The sequence below is a fragment of the Hordeum vulgare genome, chromosome 6H (assembly GCF_904849725.1).
Source record: "Hordeum vulgare subsp. vulgare chromosome 6H, MorexV3_pseudomolecules_assembly, whole genome shotgun sequence".
Taxonomy (NCBI): Eukaryota; Viridiplantae; Streptophyta; class Magnoliopsida; order Poales; family Poaceae; genus Hordeum; species Hordeum vulgare.
In genome coordinates, this window is record NC_058523.1 from 511,379,283 (window position 1) to 511,389,470 (window position 10,188).

Below are 10,188 nucleotides of genomic sequence, written 5' to 3' on the forward strand. Positions count from 1 at the left end.
GGCACCCGGCTCTCGCTGAGGTTCCACCGCTCAGGGAGCACGACGCTTGGCCATGGAACCGAGAGGTTGTTCTCCCAGAGGTACCGTGCGTGGTCCTCGTTCACTGTCCGGTGCCGGTTAGGGCTCTCCGGACCTCCCTCGCCGTCGCGGGCGGTGAGGTTTCGCTTCGACATAGTTCCAAGTTTTTTTGGCTAGGGGAGTTGGGTGAACGAGTGGAGTGGTCGATTGATCGAGTGGGGAAGAAGGTGGCGGTGGTTCCTATTTAATAGGACCCGTCAGAACAGTAGAATCATCACAGCTGTCGCTGCCCTGTGGGCCAGCGGGAGACGAGTCGTTCGAGCGTTGGGACTGGTCAAACTAGACTAGTAGTGATGGTGGAGTGGACAGGTTGCATCGCAACCTCCCAACGGACAGTGGTAGACTCCTCGGTTCCTCAACCGTGAGTGGGTTTTTCCATGGCCTCATTTAATTGCTGCTACACCTATCGCGTCAAATGGCAGTGCTATTCTGAATTTAGGTGCCACAGCTGTAGGTTTTGTAGGTGGTAATCATGGTAGGTAGACCAATTTGGACTACCACGATGTGAAGGTTCATGATGTGAATACAAAAACAGCCCTGCAATGAGATAAGTGCCTAAAATCATTGTTATTTGGAGAAAAAGAAGTGTAGTGCCTCCCAATGAGATAAACAGCCCTGCAATGTGAATGCAGTGCCTCTCATTGTTCCTCTCGCGCATTACAGAAAAATGAAAAAAGAAATATGTTTTCCGCTCTCTCTTTTTTCGTCGCGAGGCACGACTGTGCTTCTTCCACAAGCACGGAATTGCTATCGGGAGATGCACGGCCGTCCGGTCGAGGCACGATTTTTTCTTCACTGACTCTATGTATGTGGCAGGTGACCCATCTATTGACCATACAATGTCACGTCTGACATGTCACTTGTACAGGCACGACCGTGATTCTAGTGGAGGGGCACTCCATGTGAAAATAGTACACGAGTGGAGAGGCACTCCGATCGTTATACAAAAATGTTTCCCTCCGCGAGGCACGGATGTGCTTCTTCCAGAAGCACGGAATTGCTATCGGGAGATGCACGGCCGTCCGGTAGAGGCACGATTTTTTCTTCACTCACTCTATGTATGTGGCACGTAACCCATCTATTGACCATACAATGTCACGTCTGACATGTCACTTGTACAGGCACGGCCGTGATTCTAGTGGAGAGGATGTGAAAACAGTACATGAGCGGAGAGGCACTCCGATCGTTATACAAAAATGTTTCCCTCCGCGAGGCACGGCTGTGCTTCTTCCAGAAGCACGGAATTGCTATCGGGAGATGCACGGCCGTCCGGTAGAGGCATGATTTTTTCTTCACTGGCTCTATGTATGTGGCACGTAACCCATCTATTGACCATACAATGTCACGTCTGACATGTCACTTGTACAGGCACGGCCGTGATTCTAGTGGAGAGGCACTCCATGTGAAAACAGTACACGAGTGGAGAGGCACTCCGAGCGTTATACAAAAATGTTTCCCTCTGCGAGGCACGGATGTGCTTCTTCCAGAAGCACAGAATTGCTATCGGGAGATGCACGGCCGTCCGGTAGAGGCACAATTTTTTCTTCACTCACTCTATGTATGTGGCACGTAACCCATCTATTGACCATACAATGTCACGTCTGACATGTCACTTGTACAGGCACGGCCGTAATTCTAGTGGAGAGGCACTCCATGTGAAAACAGTACACGAGTGGAGAGGCACTCCGATCGTTATAAAAAAATGTTTCCCTCCGCGAGGCACGGCTGTGCTTCTTCCAGAAGCACGGAATTGCTATCGGGAGATGCACGGCCGTCCCGTAGAGGCACGATTTTTTCATCACTGACTCTATGTATGTACACGAGTGGAGAGGCACTCCGATCGTTATACAAAAATGTTTCCCTCCGCGAGAGGCACGTCGATACGTGCAGAAAACGCACGCCCCTGACCCTTGTTCAAAATGTTTTCTATCGCTCCGCCTGTTCAAAAACAATACCGGAACATAAAAATGTCAGAGGTGCAACGCCATCAGGACAAAAAGAGTTATAATTTCACATGCACGGCCATCCTTTCAGACTTTAAATATCAGAGGCACCATCATAAGGCCACGAGAGGAACCGTTTTACAAGCGCACGGCTGTGCCTCAAAACGGAGTTACAGAACTTACAACTCCACAAGAAAAAATAAGTCCTGCTACAACGGATGAAACTGTTTTTTGAAGAAAACAAATCTTCTCTCCCCAAATATCAGCATCGCCGTTCTCCTATTAAAAACAATACACGGAAGAAAACAAAAATTAGAATAATTCGTCGTGGGTACATTTCTTCAAGTATTAGGAAGCAATATTCTACGGTCCAAAATATCGTACATTATATTATTTTTGTTCAGAACCTCCTTTTACCTTTCAATTCTTCACTCGTATTGTTCGCCCGTAGAAAACAGTCTCCATTCCGTTGTTTCTTTTCTCAATGTAGGATCCGCACATGCTGTTGCTTCAACCAAGTTTGGTTGCTGACATTTTGTGTGCCTCGTCTGTGTGACACTAGATTCTGCAGTGCTTACAGGACTTTGCTTTCTATGCGTTGTTGTCAGTGTGGTAGCTGGCGTCGTCAGTGGCGTTGTTCGCGTTGATGATGTTGTTAACAGTCTTGGCCCCAGGATAAGAGTGCGTTCTCCTTCTCCATTTGATATTCTCGATGCTGTCGTTGGTGTTGTCGGCCATTTCATTGATCTTGCCTTTTTCTCCTCCCGTGCTTTCATCTTCTCCTCTTGAATCCTATTTCTTTCAATCACTTCTGGGTTAGTAGGACAACTAGATTTCGTATGCCCCTTTGAATTGCAACGGCTGTAACTGGGTCTACCTCTTTTTATGTTCTTCTCAGAGCCAGCTTTGATTCGGTCCCCTTTTTTCCTTCCCTTCGAGCCAGCCAAAGGTGGATTTTTCAGACTTGCGTCACATGGATTTTTGCCCGTGTCTGTTTCATCAGCAAGTGCAGTCATGACTTTTATTTTCATTTCTTGCATACACTCAAGTAGCACATTGTATGCCTTGTCCTTTCTGCAAGCATGTGAACATATATCGGACAACTCTGCATACACGAGACCGAATCTCATAGTTTCATCTTCTTGTGCGGTCATGCTGTCACCTTGACTTGTAGCCAGTAGTCTCAAGCTATCTGACCAATTCCTGGTCCATCTGGGGATGATAAAGGATTTTGTAAGGTGTTCAACCATGCCTATCTGGTCCATAACCTTAAGTACGTGGCAGCACTGAATGCCATCCCTAGTCATCTTCTTGCAGCTGCACGTGTATATTTCCTTATGCTCATCCACATCTACCCTGAACTCAGACCTATCAAATTCCTCGCCTGGGTACGGTTTCCTGTCTTTATCTTGTGATGAGATCCTTTTTAAAAGGTATTGCCTACCTTTTGCCAGGTCGTGACACTTGTAGTATGTACGGTTGCGCAGCTCTAGCTGAAATTTCCTGAAAATTTCATTAGTGTATATTTCACTTTCTTCTGTTTCTATTGGGAAACCTGTCTCTCGTGAAGGTACCTTCTCTTCTGTCCGGTGCCTTTTCTTGTCAAGCGTAGCAAGGCAGTTTTGCTGGATGATGTTGTACGCACAAACAAACATCGTTATAGTATCCTTGTGGTTCACATAATTTTTCCACATTGAGTTTGTGCTCTCACTACGTGTGGTCGTCGATGAGAATGGATAAAAGCAGTCCTTGAAGTAGGCTGGTACCCAGAATGTACGAAGGTCCCACAATGCATTCAGATGCGTGTTTCCTTCTGCTTTATATTTTGAAATCGCTCTTTTCCACGAGCCTTCAAATTCATCTGCATTTAGTGAGTTTTTGATTATTAGATGTAACTCATCAGACATCCCTGGATGTTGCGCAAACATTATCGCATTGTTCTCCTTCATGTTCTTCCGTATATGCCACAAACAGAACCTGTGCCTGGTATTCGGAAGTGCTTGCTCTATAGCCGCCTTCATCGCCTTGTCCTAGTCTGTTATTATGAACTTTGGTTCCTTTCCTCCCATTGCCTCAACAAATGTACTTAGGAGCCATTTGAATGACCCTATCGTCTCATCCTTTAAGAGACCTATTCCAAAATGGACGGACGACCCATGGTTGTCAACCCCGATTATTGGTGCAAACGGTAATCCGTATATGTTCGTAGAAAATGTCGTGTCAAAAGACACGAAATCTCCATACAGGCCATAATTCATCTTGCACAATGAGTCTATCCGGAACAGGCTTCGAACCACATTGTTTCCATCGATTTCTTCGACATGATGAAACCATGCCCTCTTCCTCTGCATTTCCGCAAACAGATTCATCGTGTCCTCGATATCTGTGTTTCTCTATCTAGCTCTGTCCTGGCATGCAATGTTGCTTATGTCAATAGTGTCAAACATAATTTCCCGCCTCGTTTTACCCATGGAAGTGAAGATCTGCATGATTTTTCTTGCCTCTAGCCTTGCCTTCTACAGGACCTGGATAAAAAATTTCTCCTCAGGGCCTCATGTTCTTATAGCACCTCATAAATTTTAGCATCCAATCACACGGGTGTAGCACATGGTTGTGTTCTAGACGAACATTCCTTAAGTACCATACTCCCCTCTCTGTATCTCTTTTTGCTGTTATTTCAGCAGGACAGCGTGTCCTAATCAAGCAATTGCTCCTTCTGTGCTTCACAAGTCTCTCGGTCGTTTTATTCACACCTTCCTTTGTGCAACGGAACACTTGCTTGTCAACCTCCTGCTCGGGGCCTGCTCTTCTGGTGGTTGATCGCTTCACCAAAAAACCAACCTTTCTGGCAAATGTGCACAAGAAAAAGAAGGCATCGTCCCTTGTTTTGAATGCAACCCATCCTCTGGTTCATGTGCTTGCATTACTTCCTCGATCGACGGGTATGCGCTTCCTTGGAACATGTCATCCATTTCTTTCTCTTCTTGCGTTGCCTTCCCGACATCGATGTTGTCTAACGTGTCTCCATTGGGGTCGTCATCATTGTCACTTGAGATATCATCCCTTTCATGACCACGAATTAGCTCGTTTCTGACAAAGCTGCTGCATCTCGCTTGCTTGTCAGCTGCGGGGGCGCCACCACTGCTAGATGTCCAGTCCATCACTACTTCTCAAACGTTGTTGCCTCCTTCTATTCTGTCATCTTCAGGAATGTTGCTGTTATCTGATTCTCTGGTACCCGTAAACCCAACGACTTGCACTCCTTCCACCTCAACATTTTTGCTGTCGCAATAACCGTCCCTGTATACTACTTGCTCATGTGCAGGTTATTTTCCCTTAAAGGTGGCTAAAGGAATCATGCTGTTATTTGACTCATCTGTCGTGCTCCCTGTGAAGTCCTGCACATGAAGGTTGCAAAAAAAATAGATATCAGAGGCACCTGAGACATTTACATCTTATTTTATTGTTTTGAAAGCTTTAAAACATATGTATAATAATGTAGCAGGATTTAGCAGTAAGTTTTTGGCAGGAACATGCATGGTGTAAACCAGAAGCACTAAATCCACGCGGCCGTGCTTTTCTTTGCACTGTATGATCAAAAGAGGCACAGCTGTGCTTCTGCTTTCACTCTACAATCTAAAGCAGGATTTGCATACAGAGAACATGGTCATGTCGTCACCTTTCTTTCCTCATGTCTGCACTCCTCGGCACATCTTGGCGACATCCTCCGTGCATTGGATATTTCATTGACAATCTTGAAAGCCATCGGAGATCCTCTGGAAGGACCTCTCATGTTGAACGCCAATGGGGATCCTTTGAAAGGACCTTGCCTCATCATCTTTAAATTGTCACCAGTATATCCAATCTGTTGAAGCCTTTGTTCCTGGCATGGACTGGCGTGACCCCTGTTATTTTCCTCGCAAGCCTATGACACACGAAAACGCAGATAAATTTTATTGATTAAATTCGAATAACAAAAGTCTTTGACATAATTCTTGCTTGATCAACGGTGTTATCACCTCTCCTTTATTCTCATGCCGCATATCAGTAAAGATTCTTCCTCCAATTGATGAGATACTGCTTCTTTGGGCCACATCCAATGTTCCGACACCACGACCGTCAGGAAAAACCACTCCATCAGATCGACTGCTCTCCGCGACCTTTAAGCATTAACAAATAGGTGCATATGAAGTGTTATTTGTGTCTCATAATTTGTGAAACAAGAATACCGAATTTTTAAAAAAATCATCGTTACCTCAACTGACAGATTGGTACGGTTTCTGTGTTGCAACTCTGGATTACAAACAACAGTCCGGGACACTGCACAAAAATTTCCGCTCTTGCCTACAGTACTCCTTTTAGCATTTGCCTGCTGCACAGCTTGTTCCTGGATTGCACGCTTACCAAGCAATTGGTTCTCAACCTTCACTACATTCAGCTCAGCCCGTCTGGCATGTGCATTCTGAACGTCATTTGCACTCTTTTTTTTGTTATCCACTTGCAGCAGTTTCTTTTGCTTCCATCTGTTGATCTTTAACTGCACAACACATAGATGGAACAGGGACACATTTACAGAACTCAACCAAGGATTTTTTTTTTCTATATGTTATTAATGTCAACAGGTATAACTTTGAATTATTCAATGGTGAAACATTACGCCTTGAGAGTTTATAATGCACAGAAACAAAGACAACATAGTATCAAAAATCTAAGGTTCAATAGATTTCACCGCAAAATGACTCTAGTGCGTTTCAATTGATGCTATTACCTTCTTTTCATATGCCCTTGCAATATCATTTAGAGAAAGACCAACGTTGATGCCCTGATCAGCTGGTCCGGCCCTGTACATCTTGCAGGGCAAAAGAGTTATACCTCAAACACCACATTGATAATGAAATCGAACACTGTTACAAAAAAATTATGGCCTGAAATTGAAACACATTAAAAAATATTGCGGTGAGCGTGCTACTTCATCAGGATGGAGTAACAACATCGCGCGGCGAAAATTAAATCTACATCAAATTTGTGCGTCGGGAAAACATCACGGGATCGCTTGACTAACCTTTGTTTGCTGGATTCCCAGAAAGTTCGGACCGGATCCACTTCAATTTTGTGCGCGATCTACTTCCCTGATCAAGGCAACTCTCAAATCACCATGGGTGATTTTGAATTTGAACGAGAGAGAATAAAGAGAGAGAGATGCGAACAAATAAAGAGAACATACTAATCTCTTTTGCATGCAGGAAAAGTCTTCAGTTGGACCTGAGTCGTCGTACTGACAAATGGGCCATCCAAAGTTTCATTTGGCAAACAAGTGGGGTCACTTTTCCGGCCACATCACGGAAAGACCTAGATGCCGCAGTCGAGCCGTACTGACATGCGGGCTCTACAATTCTTGCTCTTACTGACCAGTGGGGTCGGCCATCAATAAATTCCAGATCTCATTTCATTCACTCCCCATCTCACGTCGGGGAAATAAATTTGGGGATAGATATCATAGATCTACCGAGGAATTACTGTTGATTGCTCATATAATTTCTCTCTACATCTACCTCTTCCCAAGACAAATCGTCCACCCTCTACCTCCACCCCGTGCGCCTCCTGTTGAGGTAACAAATTACACTTTCTAGATGCTTCTTCATCCACGCAGCGCTTCGCATGTTGTTTCAATTTCTGAATGAATTTTTTTCGTTCGTGCTATTCATAGTGTTATGATGGGACGCGAATGAAATTTCTGAATGAATAAAACTGGATGAGAAACGCAGCACGAGACATATGCGACGCGAATGAAATTTATCGTAATATTTATCGAAATCCCAGAAGTCATGGTCGGTAGTCGGCGAATCGGGGAATTACTTCCCCATCCGTAACATGTGTTACTCATAGTGTCTCGATCCTGCTACTCATGGTCTTACAATTAGTCAGAGAGGTCAATGAATATATGTAGTAGTACTTATGATCAGTTAACTCGTAGTAATCATGTTTCTCAGTGAATATGCTAGTCGAGGTAGTAATCATAGTGTCTCATGGCCTGTTATGTAGCAATGAATGGGATGGACTGCACTCCACAACTCTCAGAGACCCAGTCTCAGTCTGTGGATGGTACGGAACTCGTCACACAAGTTTTCATGGTCCCTGAACAACTAGAAAAGGAAATGATAAGAACCGAGTCCAAATGTACAGCACATGAAAAGCTCGTTCAGGAGTACAGAAGGAAGAAGCAAATATCAGGACCACAGTAGGTTCTTTTTCTTAATGACTCCCATGTGTGTTGTTGCATTTGCTTTAAAAAAATGAGTAAAACTCTTCTCACATGTGTTTCTTATTCGCAAGACGTTCATATAGAAGCCTCCCCTTACGAAAGAAAGTTGCAAGAGTCAAATCTATTCAATCAATACATTTCCTCAAAATTAAATTCTTGATTTTGTCTGCAGACCTCTTAGAATGGCAGAGTATGAAGAACATTTCAGTACAAAACTGAGCCTTAAGAAGTTCACATCTGTTTGTGACAAGCTCACGGACAACCAAAAGCAACTCATGAGAGACATTGGTTTTGGAAACCTATTAGACTTGGCCTGCCAAGAGCTCCCGAGATGCCTCGTTCGATGGCTTGTCCGTTACTTCGACAACAGCTCAAATTCTTTCATATTGCCCAGTGGATTCACATTTATTTTGAACTCTTACACGTGCACCGAATGTTGGGAATTCCACTGGGAGGCAAAATGATTGCTAAAAGGTGCTCAGACACTTTCAGAAAACAGGTCAAGTATGACACAGTGCCTCAGAGACCCCAAGTATCAGAGAGTTGATTGATCTCATGACCCCTGAACTCTCAGGGCAATTATTCCAGCGGGTTTTTGTGATGTTTGCAACTGCGTATTTCTGTGCCCAACAACTTACGAATGTGTAAGTCCGATTTACCTATCAGCTCATGAAGGACCAACATCACATATCCCGACATATGATTGGTCAGGAGCTACACTAGAAAAGTTAGTGACATCACTATAGACATTCAAGGATAAGGAATTCAGCGGCGCACTGTGTGGCTGCCTCCTGATACCAGTGGTTGGTTAACTACCTTTTTCTTTCAATTATTTACATCGTAAATGTTGAGTGTCTGATCCAATTTCAACATTTTTAATGTCCGGCAGATAAGCTATTTCGAGTACTTGGATATCAATGTCATGCCAATGAAAAATGATTTGACATCAAGACTATCTATCTGGGATACAGACGCTGTCAAGAAATATGCTAACCAGGACAGACTGTCACCAGAGGAAGGAAATTTTGGCAAGCACCCTGTGAGTGTAGTACATTCTTTTGTAGTAACTCTCTGAAATATTACCTCAGCAGAATGATTTAGATGCCATTGCATTGATTTAATTTGAAATGTACTTATTGACTTCTTGCAAAATCATCACAGCTGAAGAATATAAAAAAGCACAACTTTCTATCCACCAAATTGCTCTGAAAGGTCATTTTATCGGATGGGTACAAAACTAGAAGCCTATTTAGAACAGTTTCTCCCAGAGTACAAACTATCCTCGGTGAGTCATTTCGACCACATGATCATTTTTTTTCAAATTGACAATGATTGCACATCATGTAAATTTTCAAAGTCATTCAACAGAAAATATTCGAAACAGGCTTCGTTTATATTACATGTGCCCCCTACCTGCAGTAGCTTAGTTGTGCTCCTTGATAACCAACAGAAAATAGTTTCTTCTTCTATGATGGTTATAGCCCTTACTTACACGATAAATTAGTTGTGCTTCGTACAGTAGACTAGCTAGGTTACCTAACGGCTCACTTAGGAGTACTCTCACTATACTTCCTGCAAACACAACATTCAATACATATTATCTGCATGTTATTATTCTATTACCGTGATATTGATATCAGATGATTTTTTTTATATGTCTCTTTTGTAGGCTAAAGAAGATATTGCCAAAATCATTAACGAGATGTACACAGAATTTTTTTCTGTTATTCAACCGATTATGGAGCAGAAACTCAAAAATATTCTATCTCTTGCCAGGGAACTTGGTATGGAGGAAGTCAAACAATCTGACGGCGTGTTCTGTAACTTGAAGAAGGACGAATTCATCACAGAAGAATTTTTATCACTTCCTTCAACTTCTCAATCACTTGCTAATCACCAGAGAGA

At 43.4% G+C, this 10,188-nt stretch overlaps 1 pseudogene; it reads right to left on the reverse strand.

The window, feature by feature from the left end:
- Positions 1-2,004: 2,004 nt before the first annotated feature.
- LOC123405707 lies at positions 2,005-5,182 on the reverse strand (annotated as a pseudogene).
- Between the last annotated feature and the right edge of the window lie 5,006 nt (positions 5,183-10,188).